Source organism: Tachyglossus aculeatus, chromosome 16 (genome assembly GCF_015852505.1).
Source record: "Tachyglossus aculeatus isolate mTacAcu1 chromosome 16, mTacAcu1.pri, whole genome shotgun sequence".
Taxonomy (NCBI): Eukaryota; Metazoa; Chordata; class Mammalia; order Monotremata; family Tachyglossidae; genus Tachyglossus; species Tachyglossus aculeatus.
This window is the reverse complement of record NC_052081.1, coordinates 20,651,715-20,665,575: the sequence shown is the minus strand read 5'-3', so window position 1 is coordinate 20,665,575 and position 13,861 is coordinate 20,651,715.

Here is a 13,861-nt window from a genome sequence, read left to right as displayed (position 1 = left end):
CTTGTGTATTCAGTTCCAACTGTGCAGGAAATTACTAGAGTGCAGCCAGCAGAAGAAATTGGGATGATTAGAGAAAAAGCATCAGGCATTGATTGAGGCAGACGAGAGGCAGTTCTGAAAACCCATCAGAGTTCAAAAGTCCTGGTCAGCTTAGTTACCCCTAAAGGGGAAAAGGTTCTTAGATTCAGGTGTACATGAGAAAAGAGAGATAATCTTCAGAGAGAGGCTACCTGAGCAGATCACGCCAGCATCTTCATGGTGACCGCAGTTATGACTGTTCCATCCTCGATGAGGGCAGTTCCACAAGTAGTTTTCCCATCCTGAGCAGCGCACATCATCGAGGAGGATGTTGCCAGAGCCTTGACCGAACTGGGCATTTCCTGGAGCGGAAATGGCGTAGCCACAGCCCAGCTGCCTGCACACGACTTTGGCGTCATTCAAGTCCCAGTCGTCATCACACACGGTGCCCCAGGAGCCACGATACAGGATCTCAACACGACCATGGCACCTGTTCCCTCCATTTACTAGCCTCAGAGATAAATCTGAGAGAGAGATGAGAGGAAGACAGAAGTCTAACAATCTCCTTCGGTGTTTCCATCAACATTTCCCTCCATTCCTGCTTGATGAAAGAATGTAATAAAGTTCCCGCATCATAACACTCTCAATTTTGCAATCTTTCCTTTTTTAGGGCATACAGCAGACTTTTTCCTGACAGGTGATTGTGTTCTGCTTTTAGCTCAGACAAGGAATTGCACTACATCTCTAAATATTCACTTTCAGTGTTTAACCACCCACATTTCCACACTGTGATGCAGAGACACAGGCATAGCAGAGGAAGAAACTGATCTTCTGAGATATCAGACGACTTGGCCAAGGTCACCCAGCACCTTAGTCACAGCCCTGGGACTGGATCTCAATTCTCCTGTCACTCAGACCTGTGCATCTTCCATTACGCAATGCTGATTCTCATAATATTTAATATTTCTAAACAGAAAATCCATATTGAAGGAAAAGGCCACTTGCAGAGGAAATTCACTGAGGGTATTACCAACTCTGTTGTGTTGTACTTTCTCCATAGCTTAATAATAATAATAATAATGGTATTTATTAAGCTCTTACTATGTACAAAGCACTGTTATAAGTGCTGGGGAGGTTACAAGGTGACCAGGTTGTCCCACGTGGGGCTCACAGTCTTAATCCCCATTTCACAGATGTAACTGAGGCCCAGAGAGGTTAAGTGACTCGCCCAAAGTCACACAGCTGACAATTGGCAGAGCCGGAATTTGAACCCATGACCTCTGACTCCAGAGCCCCTGCTTTTTCCACTGAGCCACACTGCTTAGTGCAGTGCTCTGCACACAGTAAGTGCTCAATAAATATTTAAGAGAGAACACTCAGTGGAGCATTTCCAAAGTTCCCTTATAATTAACTCCCTTTTAGGAAATCCAGGAAACTTATAACATTCAAAGTTAGCTGGAAATACTGGTGAACAGGACATCAGGATGGTTCTAGAAAGATAGGATTATTCCAGGAAGAGAATTGAGTACCTAGGGTCATAAGAAAAGGCTCTTACCAGAAGTTGTTCCAAGCCAATCTGGAAAGAAAAACACAAATTCGAATGTGGTGAAAGAGTTAGGTGGCAAAAAATATCTCTGAAAAACCAAATTTCTCTCACTTTTTTTAGATGTTTCAACCCTCCTGACCCCTCTCCGTATAGTCACATTTCTCCTCCCAGAATCAGCATTGGCTCCTCATGCCACTGAGAAGACTCCACCCTGTCCTGCCTTCCACCACCTCAGTGGGAAAGAGAAAAGCCACCACAGCACGAGACCTCCACAATAATAGTAATAATAATAATAGCATTTGTTAAGCGCTATGTGCAAAGCACTGTTCTAAGTGAAGTGCTGGGGGAGGATACAAGGTGATCAGGCTGTCCCATAGGGGGCTCACAGTCTTCATCCCCATTTTACAGATGAGGGAACTGAGGCTCAGAGAAGTTAAGTGACTTGCCCAAGGTCACACAGCAGACGTGTGGCGGAGTCAGGATTCAAACACATGACCTCTGACTCCAAAGCCCGGGCTCTTTCCACTGAGCCAAGCTGCTTCTCTAAACACAAAACCCTGGGAAAACTGGTAGCTGATGGAGCAGGCTCTGTTGTTTGTGGTGGGTCTTGGATTCTGAGACATATATGTTGCCAACTTGTACTTCCCAAGCGCTTAGTACAGTGCTCTGCACACAGTAAGCGCTCAATAAATACGATTCATTGATTGATAAGAAGCTTGACATTCTGCTCCACTAGCCACAGTGATCTTATCGCTTTTTTGTCTTTCATGTTGCTTCTGTGTTTCATTATTTAATCACCCATTATGTGTCTGTCTCTGATCTCTATCTCTCACATTTTAGAATGTAATCTCCTTGAGGACCAGGGACCATATCTAATTCTCACCGGTGTACTCTCTCCCAGAACTTAACATAATAGCTCTGAATACAATAAATACTTAATATATTCTGCTAATGGATATAATTTATCCTGTCAATGACCAGGGCAATGGTATGATAGTGTTCTGAGGGCTTGTGACATTGCTAGGAAGTTCAGAAGGTAAAGTCATGGTGGCTGCAGTGGCAGCTAAGTGAAGAGTTGCCCTGGTTTTCTTTTCTAGAAGTCACTATTTCCCTTAGCCATGTCAAGAGATCACGGTCTGTCTGGCGAGGACAAGTAGAAAAGCACACCAAAATATATCACCCTTTCTCAGCCCCGAACAGTGAACCCTGCAGAAGGGTTTTGTACATTCTGTTCACGTGTGCAAGGCAAGTCGGACCGTATATAGCCCCACATATATATTATTTTATACTGGGCTCTGATACGTATTGACAGAGTGGCCTTTTAGCCTGCGTACATTGATTCAAGACCAAGGACTCATGAAGAGTTGAGCTGAATATTTCCCCCCGGTTCAGTGATCGCTGCATTTGCAGATTCAGGAATTTTCACGCTAGGACTGAACTCAGAGTTTCTGTCCGTGACAGAGCCATGATAGAGCAAGCTTGCCTCAGTGACTACTTCCCTCTGCTCAAGTAGCACTAAACAGAGTGAACACATTTGACTTACCTGGGGTTGTTGTTGGGGCTATTGTTGTTCCTACGGGAAACAAATCAAAGAAAAGCACAGCAGAGTTAGTGGGATAAAAATGGTTCCCTGAAGCTACAGTCTCACTGAGTAAAACCTTGTTCACGGCAAAAAGGAAGTGGAGAGATACGCATTTCCTGAAACCTGGCGACAAGATGACCGTTTGTGCTCCGTGATGCCCTGGCAATCTTTAAGGTGAAGCCAGGACCCAAGGTGCCAAGTAACTGCAGCAGAGGCGGTGGGAGGAGTGGAGGGTAGAATTCCCTCAGGGCGTGTGATTTTACTAGCCAGAAAATGGAGAAGGGATTGTCCGTTGAGGAAATCAAGGATGCTGCAGTAAAAGGACCAGATTCAGACATTTGGCCACTTGAGTCAGAAACAACAGGCCCAATTCCCCAGTGTTCTCCACTGAGCCACCAATTCATGCTCCACACGCATGCAATATAACATAACAACTTGTGAGCTGTGTGACTTTGGGCAAGTCACTTAACTTCTCTGTGCCTCAGTTAAATCATCTGTAAAATGGGGATTAAGTCGGTGAGCCCCATGTGGAACAACTTGATTACCTTGTATCTACCCTAGCACTTAGAACAGTGCTTTGCACACAGTAAGCACTTAATAAATGTCATTATTATTATTATTATTATTATTATTATTATTAATATCACTTTAGGCAAAATTGGGCAAAACATTTATCTGCTGCAACATCATGTCACGCCTGGATGCCCCTGTGGTTGCGTCACTGCACGGACCATGACCTTGGTCAAGCAAGCATTAAAGGCCCCAGGAGCTGAGACCCAGATTTTCACCCTACCAACAGAACTATTCCATCCCACAATCATTTTTGAGATGGGCAGTGACACTGCAATCATTAAGATAAATCTTGCAGCAACCACTTTTAGAAGAAGCATGGCTCAGTGGAAAGAGCCCAGGCTTGGGAGTCAGAGATCATGGGTTCTAATCCCGGCTCTGCTACATGTGAGCCATGTGACTTTGGGCAAGTCACTTAACTTCTTTGGGCCTCAGTTCCCTCATCTGTAAAATGGAGATTAAGACTGTGAGCCCCACGTGGGACAACCTGATCACCTTGTATCCTCCCCAGCGCTTAGAACAGTACTTTGCACATAGTAAGCACTTAACAAATGCCATTATTATTCAGCACTTAGAACAGTGCTTCGCACATAGTAAGCGCTTAACAAATGCCATTATTATTCAGCGCTTAGAACAGTGCTTTGCACATAGTAAGCGATTAACAAATGCCATCATTATATTATTACTATTATTATCCCCATCTTACATGGTGCCATGAAGAGAATGATTATCTCACTGGTTATTTGAAGTTGGTCATGTGCAGAATTAACTATGGAAGAGTTGCCTTGGCTCTCTCCTTTGGAAACTGCACTTCAACTGACCTCTACCCCAGAGACAACTAACTCTCCAGAGAGGACAATCAGAAGAGATGAGACTTTCATTCAATCATATTTATTGAGCACTTACTGCATGCAAAGCACTGTACTAAGTGCTTGGGAGAGACTTGTTTGCACATTTCTCAATTCCCAGTAAATAATAACAAGGATAATAGTAATAATTGAGGTATTTTTAAAGCACTTACTTTGTGGGGTGGATATAAGCAAATCAGATTGGACACAGTCCCTGTCTCATGTGGGACTCACTGTCTCAATCCCCATTTTACAGATGAAGTAACTGAGGCTGGGAGAAGTGAAATGACTTGCCCAAGGTCACACAGCAGATGAGTGACAGAGCCAGAATTAGGACCCAGGTCCTTCTGATGCCCAGGACTGTGCTGTATTTCACTTCGCCATGCTACTTCTCTAAGCAGCTATATATGCCCAGTAGTATGCATATATGGCTGTAAAAGTCTGTAAGGAGAGCTGTTAACATATAGAGACTGTGGTTGTATATTATACATATATAAGTTTATATTTCTCTTGATCTCTACTGGACTTTGATATTCATTGTCCAATTGGCTGTTAGGCAAATCTCCGTTCCCCTGTGCTGTCTTGGACATGGCATGTGAACAGTTGAGCAGAGAAGTTGCACTGAATACCTCCACTGTGACTCAACAAACAATTGATTTGCAAATTCAAGGACGTTCATGCTGGGACTGAGCTCACAATGTCTGTCCGTGACTAAATAGTGATGGAACGATTATGCTACAGTTACTGGTGTCTACTGACCCAAAAACCTTAAACTGAGCCAAAAAATGCAATTTTTCTGGCATCAATGTTGGGCCTGAGGTTTCTGTGAAAAGGCAACCTAGGGAAAACACAGCAAAGCTAAATAGCTTCCTGAAGTCATTTGTTCCCTGTATACACAGGCATAACTGACCAAAAGTAAGATAGCAAAAGTTCAAACCATCAGTCCCAGGTCATTTCCTGGTTTCTCTTCCCACGCCCTCTCGAAGACATGTCCTCCCCTCTCATCTTGCTTTTGAAAGACAAAAATGGAAGGCTTCTTAAAAGGATCAAATGGATCAATTGGTAGGATCTATTGAAGTACTGTGGAAAAGTGATTGAATGGTTGTGCTATGAGGATTTGGGGTTAGGTATAATGTGGAATTGAATAAATGAATCACTATTGTAGTTCAAAATTGGAGAGTAAAAATCTTATCATGACTTGGGAATTCTCATCCTTTCCCTCATCTTGTATGTTCCCTATTCCAAAGAAAGTGAGAGTCTTCTACAAGCTCTTTTTAAGTGCACTGCCCTGTCGTAGAGTTTTCTCAAAGTCTTCCTAAGAAATTCATCAAAGGAAGATGAGAAAAGACTTACCAGGTGTCGTCCATCCTATATGACTACCTGCAAAGTAATAAAATCCAAATGAGGAAGCTCTCTTTTGCATGAAATAACTTCACCTTAAGCTCTGTGTAAAGTCACAAAAACTGCAGCTTAGAGAAGGGTGAGAAACGGTCAACCTGGAGATTTTATCTGCACTTTCCACTCAGGATGTATTCCTGACCAATATCATTTAAGGAAACCTTAGGTCACTGGAACTAGCTTCAGTGACTGATCCTATGAAATAAATATTTAAATTTTTTAAATGATTTCCTCCAACAAGGTAAGCCCATTCTTTGGGGTATATTTCCTTTGAGATAGAGACCCATTATTTCAGTAAAAGGATCTGCAAACTAATACCTCTTATTGTACCCCACACATGAACTTCTCACTCTTGTCGTCCCTCCTGCCCAGAACTTGCTCCCACTTCAAATCCAGCTGAACATAATGCATCTCATCTGCAAAGCCATCCTGAAGTCTAATCTCCACTTCCTCCAGTCCTAACGACTGAAAGCATTCCTTAACTATTTACATATGTCATTCATTTATTCCTTCATTTTACCCGTCCATATTCTTGCTATTACCAATTGCATCATTTTTCCCGCTCTCCATCTGTCTGCTCGATTCCCCCATTAGAGTGTCACTTCATCTAGGACAAAGACAGTGTCTGTTATACTGTTTGAATACAAGCACTAGATCAACCCTATGTACACAGTACGTGCTCAACAGAGTGCTTTGCATACAGTAGGCACCCATTATAGTAGGTACTTAATATGGTCCTCTGCACCTAGAAGGCTCTAAGTTGGTTTACAAGCAGCAGCTACTCAGTGTAGTGTTCTGTATATAGTACATGCTTAGTATACTGCAATTGCCCTGTAGTTTCTATAAAGTGCTCTTCACATAGTAGTTGATCAAATATACGGTGCAGTGAAAGAATTCATTTGCCTTGAGTTGGTAATATTAATGCACTGGTAATAAAGAAGGAAGGGTGAGATAACCCTAAACCTATCCATATTTTCTCCCTCTCTCCAGGCTCACATCTCCCCCTGCTTTCAAGATATCTCTACTTGGATATCCTCCCGTCACCTCAAAGTTAATATGTCCAAAACAGAGCTCCTCATCTTATCACCCAAACCTGTCCTCTCCTTGACTTCTGCATCACTGTAGACGGCACCACCAGTCTTCCCTTATGACAAGCCCATAACTTTGGTGTTATCCTTAACTCCTCTCTCTCATTCAACCCACATACAGAGAAGCAGTGTGGCTCAGTGGAAAAAGCACGGGTTTCAGAGTCAGAGGTCATGGTTTCAAATACCCGCTCCACCAGTTGTCAGCTGCATGACTCTGGGCATGTCACTTAACTTCTCTGTGCCTCAGTGACCTCATCTGTAAAATGGGGATGAAGACTGTGACCCCAACCGTGGGACAACCTGATTACCTTGTAACCTCCCCAGTGCTTAGAACAGTGCTTTGCACACAGTAAGCGCTTAATAAATGCCATCATCATTACTATTAGAGAAGCAGCATGGATCAGTGGAAAGAGCACGGTCTTTGGAGTAAGAGTTCAGGGGTTCAAATCCCGGCTCTGCCAGTTGTCAGCCGTGTGACGCTGGGCAAATCACTTCACTTCTCTGGGCCTCAGTTACCTCATCTGTAAAATGGGGATTAAGACTGTGAGCCCGCCGTGGGACAACCTGATCACCTTGTACCTCCCCAGCGCTTAGAACAGTGCTTTGCACATAGTAAGTGCTTAATAAATGCCATTATTATTATTATTATATTCAATCTGTCACCAAATCCTGTTGGTCCCACCTTCACAACATCACTATAATCCACCCTTTCCTCTCTGTCCAAACTGCTACCACGTTAATACAATCACTCATCCTATCCCGCCTGGATTACTGCATCAGCCTCCTCGCTGACCTCCCAAGCTCCTGTCTCTCCCCACTCCAGTCCATACTTCACTCCGCTGCCTGGATCATCCTTCTGCAAAAACGTTTCGGACGTGTCAACCTCACCCACAAAAATCTCTAGTGGTTGCCTATCCACCTCCATATCAAACAAAAATTCCTCACCATTGACTTTAAAGCAGTCCATCACCTTCCTGCCTCCTACCTCACCTCACTTCTCTCCTTCTACAACCCAACCCACATACTTCGTTCCTCTAGTGCTAACCTTCTCACTGTGCCTTAATCTCGCCTCTCTCAACGTCGACTCCTGGCCCACATCCTGCTTCTGGCTTTGAACACCCTTCGTCCTCAAACCCAACAGTAACTCTTCAAAGCCCCTTCAAAGCCTTATTTAAGGCACATCTCCTCCAAGAAGCCTTCCCAGAATCAGTCTTAGTTTTCTTCATCTCCCAGTCCCTTCTGTGTCTCCCTGATTTGTTCCCTTTGATCTCCCTCCCACAGTCACACAACGCTTGTGTACATATCTCTAATTTTATTTATTTATATTGATATATATCTGTCTCCCCCCTCTAGACTGTGAGCTCACTGTGGGCAGGGAATGTCACTGCTTACTGTCACAATGTACTTTCCCCAAGTGCTTAATACAGTGCTCTGCACACAGTAAGAGCTTAATAAATAAACTTGAATGAATGAATGAGAGGGACATCCATTGACCTCAATCGAGTAGTTCAAGAATAGAGTAGGGAGGAAATGGCAGAAAACAAAGCCAAGAGGCAGAACAAAAGATGCAGACGGGACAGGGACAAAAGTATTCAGACTGATGGGCCTTTAGGGAAAAAAGAAATCACATAAAAACATGAATCTGATCCTCATGTTGATTTATTTCTTTCCCTGTGGGCAGCTGTATTGTCAAGGAAATTGCACCGCTTTATAAATAAATCAGACTATAAGCTCCTTGTGGGTAGGAAATGTATCTACCAACTCTGTTATATAGTACTCTCCCAAGTGCTCAGTACAGTGCTCTGCACATAGTAAATGCCCAATAAATGCAATGGATTGATTGAATTGATAACAGGTTTTCAGTTTCTACACTGTACCAAACGTTCTACTGAGGGATGAAGAGAGTATGGTAAAATTGTCTGATACATGCCCTCCAGGGCCTGATAATCTGTGAACAACTGCTTCTGCCTACGACTCTGTCTAGCTGACAGAGAACATTTCCAGAGGTTTCCCATGTAGCTCTCAATGTGCAGGTCCCATTGGGTGGGAATTCTGCAGAGGGGAAGCAGAGTGAAGAGATTTGGACACCTAGAGAAAGACCGTTGGGCCAATGCTGAAACCCATCCTGAAACCCCAACAAAGTTCAGACCTCATGGCCATCTTAGATAGCCCCAAATGGAAATCAGCTTTTTCATTGTGAGCCACAAATATTGAAAAAGAGACAAACTTCAAAGGGAGGCTACCTGAGCAGACCACTCCAGCATCTTCACTGTGTTGGCAGTTATGGCTGTTCCACCCATTATGAGGGCAGCTCCACAGGTAGTATTCCCATCCTGAACAACGCACGTCATCCAGGAGGATGTTGCCTGAGCCTTGGCCAAACTGGGCATTTCCTGGAGCAGAAACAGCGTATCCACAGCCCAGTTGCCTGCATACGACGTTGGCATCATTAATGTCCCAGGAATCATCACACACCGTTCCCCAGGACCCGCGGTACAGGACTTCAACGCGTCCTTGACATCGGTCCCCTCCGTTCACCAGTCTCAGGGATAAATCTGTGAGTGAGATAAGGCGGAGGAGGAATACTTTCAATCCACTTCAGTGTATTTTCCCAACAACGCCGATCAAAGTTTGGATGACGTATGAATATAATAGATTCCCAGTATTATAACGTTTCCTCAGACTGCCCGAGATCATTCCATTATTTCTCCTCTTTTCAGATATATGACACACCTATTTAAGACAAGAGAGTGTCTCCTGGTTTTAAGATCCTTGAGGTATGGACTCTACTATCTCTAGGGATTCAGCGCTCAAACTCCAGTTTTACCAGCGTGGCTCAGTGGAAAGAGTACAGGCTTTGGAGTCTGAGGTCATGGGTTCAAATGCTGGCTCTACCAATTGCCAGCTGTGTGACTTTGGGCAAGTCACTTCACTTCTCTGGGCCTCAGTTCCCTCATCTGTAAAATGGGGATGAAGACTATAAGCCCCACGTGGGACAACCTAATCACCTTGTAGCCTCCCCAGTGCTTAGAACAGTGCTTTGCACACAGTAAGCACTTAATAACTGCCATTATTGTTATTATTATTATTATTATTATTACCAGACAATTCTCACACACATTCTTTATCCTCTGGTGATGCCAATTTCCTCTTGCTCTGTCTTCAACTCACGCTAACTCACACTGCTCCCCTGGGTTGAAAATCCCTCCCTTTTTTTATCTGACAGACTTCAGCTCTCCCCACATTCCACCCCATCTTCTCCAACAAGCCTCCAGGATAACTCCCAGCACATTAAGGAGTATAAACCCCATCAGTCCCCTCAAACTATTATGAGCTTTTTATACCCATCCTCAGCACTATTCTAAAGGAAATCATTCAATAGCACATTCAATTATTTATCTTGACTATTTGATTTGTGAATATTTAAATATCTGTCTTTCCAACTAGATTGTATGCTATTTCATTGTTTTGTAGTTCCCAATAACTTAATTTAAGACAACGCATCTAGTGAGCACTAAATAATTACTAATACTACTATGTCTACCACAATGCTACCCGTAAAGAATATCACTAAATTATCTTTGGCATTCTTGTGACCCTGTTGAAACTTCAAAATTCTTTGAATCTTTCTAATTTTTCTTCCTTCCCTCTTTGGCTAACAACCAAAATAAACATGACCTCAATAGAGGCGAGGAAATAGAAGACTGACCTCAGAGTTTTTTTCAGCTTATGAATCCCAAGATTCTGTTAGCTCTATTCAGTTACCATGCTCGTGGGGTTCTCCTTTGGACTCTTATTAGGCAAGTAAACTAATCAAAGGGTATAATCAATATAAGACCCAGGGCTTTGGAGTCAGAGGTCATGGGTTCAAATCCCAGCTCTGCCAACTGTCAGCTGTGTGACTTTGGGCAAGTCACTTAACTTTTCTGTGCCTCAGTTACCTCATCCGTAAAATGGGGATTAAAACTGTGAGCCCCCCCTGGGACAACCTGATCACCTTATAACTTCCCCAGTGCTTAGAACAGTGCTTTGCACATAGGAAGTGATAACAAATACCATCATTATTATTATTATATGCCTGAAATATTTAGCACTATTATTTTTTAAAAAACACTTTCACACCAATTATCAGGGATAGGCATGTGAGGTGAGGAAACTGAATTCTGAGAGATTAGATGACTTGGCCAAGGTCACCCAACACCTAAGTGACAGAGCTGGGACATAGCCTAGTGGATAAAGCATAGGCCTGGGAATCAGGAGGACCTTGGCCCTAATCCTAACTATACCTCTTGTCTGTTGTGTGACCTTTGGCAAGTCACTTAACTTCTCTGTTGCCCAGTTACCTCATCTGTAAAATGGGGATTAAGACTGTGAGCCCCATGTGGGACAGGGACTGAGCAACCTAATTAGCTTGTATCTACCCCAGTGCTTAACAAATACTATCATTATTATTGTTTTTCTCCTGACTCTGAGGTACCCATACTGACTCTAAGAGTACTTAAAATATAATACCAAAAGTACTTGGTAATAATGCCAAAAAACCACTTCTATATCAAATACACAAAGGACTACTAAAAGAATAGGTGTTAACCCTTACTTGCTGACCCTCTTATCAGCTCCTCTTCTCTAGGAACTTCCAAAGTAGGAAGTAATAAAAGTCTCCAAAGTAGCTAGAAATACTGGTGACATATCACAGACATTGGCATAGTTTTAGGGAGACGGGCTTATTCCAGGGTGAGAATTCTGTATCAGGTTCATAAAAAAAATATCCTTACCAGAAGTTGGTCCAAGCCAATCTAGGAAGAAAATCACAAATCAGAATTTGGGGAAAGAGAATTAGGAGGCAAAAATAGTTCTCAAAACCCAAATGTTTCCATTTTTTTTTTTGACAAGCTTCAGCCCATCACTACAAGAGAGCAGCCCAAGTCCGGACTGAAAGGATAGCAGAGGCAAGTAGAACAATTGCTTCAAGCTCCATCTCAAATTCTAGGCCTTGGTAGTCGCAGCAATGGCCAGGGCAGGGGTACAATATTGTCCTGAGGGAATGCATTCTGCCAGGAGGAAGAAAGGGAAAAGGTCTTCCAGAAGATGAAGCCATGGCAGCTGCAGCAGCATCTACGTGAAGATGTGGCTCTATATTCTGGAAGCTACTATTTCTCCTCCCCCTTTCCAGAGAACATCGTCTGTCTGGAGAGGACAAACAGGAAAGAGGAGGTATTCCAAATCTCATCCCCTTAATTCCACACTGAACAGTAAACATATCGAGTTGCAAAAGGGATTTGTGAGTCCTGCTCACAAATACACGTGTTTTTGTATATTTTTACCTCCAACAACGTTGTTTTAAAATTCATATTGGCCTTTTATATTTATTGACCAACTGGCCTTTCAGAAAGCACAAGTGGCCTTCTAATACAACTCAGAATCCTAGGCTAATGACGAGTTTTGCCAGGGCAGTGATGAAGCAAGCCTGACACAGTCACTGAAGTCCACTACCCCGTTATTGCAAAACAGAGTCAACACACAGTTTACCTGGTGTTGTGGTTGAGGTTGTAGTTGTTTCTGTGGGAAACAAATCAAGGAAAAACAGAGCAGAGTTAGTGGGATAGAAATGACTCCCTGAAGCCACAGACTTACTGATCACAACAATAATTATGGGGAAAAAAGCAGACAGAGGTCATTATGCTTGACTGTAGACTGTACAGTCTACAGACTGTAAGCTTATGGAGGACTGGGAATGTGTCTGTTTATTGTTGTACTGTACTCTCCCAGGCGCTTCGTACAGTGCTCTGCACAAAGTAAGGGCTCCATAAAGACGATTGAATGAACTTGAGAAGAGAATATGCATTGGCACTAGAACTACTGAAAAAAATGACAAGATAGTGTCCTGAAGTCATGCTGTTCATTCATTTATTCAATCATGTTTATTGTGCGCTTACTATGTAGAAAAATGATCCGGGCAGCAGAGGGAAGTATAAACTGGAGTGGAGAGAGACAGGAGGCTGGGAGGTCAGCAGGAAGGCTGATTCAGTAATTCAAGTGGGATAAAATGAATGATTGTATTAACATGGTAGCAGTTTGGATGGAGAGCAAAGGGTGGATTTTAGCAATGTCGTGAAGGCACGACCAACGGGATTTTGTGCTGGATTTAATATGTGGTTGAATGAGAGAGCAGAGTCAAGGATAAGCCTCTGAGGGACCAGGTTCATGCTTAATTCCCAACTGTGAATTCTTTCCCAGTGCCTAGTAGAGTGCTCTTGTATACAGTTAGCACATAATAACTACTATTACAACTATTACTGCACACTGTCTAATGATGAATCCAGATTATCTGTGGTTGCTGACCTCATTTCCCAGTTTCTCTTCCCTCACTCAAAGAAGCTCCTTCCCTTCTTATCTTGCTTTGGAAAGTCAAAAATGAGAACCTTCTTGAAAGGGTAATGCTGGGTACAATAATAATAATAATAATAATAATAATGGCATTTATTAAGTGCTTACTATGTGCAAAGCACTATTCTAAGCGCTGAGGAGGTTACAAAGTGATCAGGTTGTCCCACGGGGGGCTCAAAATCTTAATCCCCATTTTACAGATGAGATAACTGAGGCACAGAGAAGTTAAGTGACTTGCCCAAAGTCACACAGCTGACAATTGGCAAAGCTGGGATTCAAACCTATGAACTCTAACTCCAAAGCCGATGCTCTTTCCACTGAGCCACACTGCTTCCCCCAGCGTACAATTGATAGGAAGTTTTTAGTCTACTGATGTGACTAAATACACCATCCAAAATAAAATTGACAGGATCTCCACCTTGTT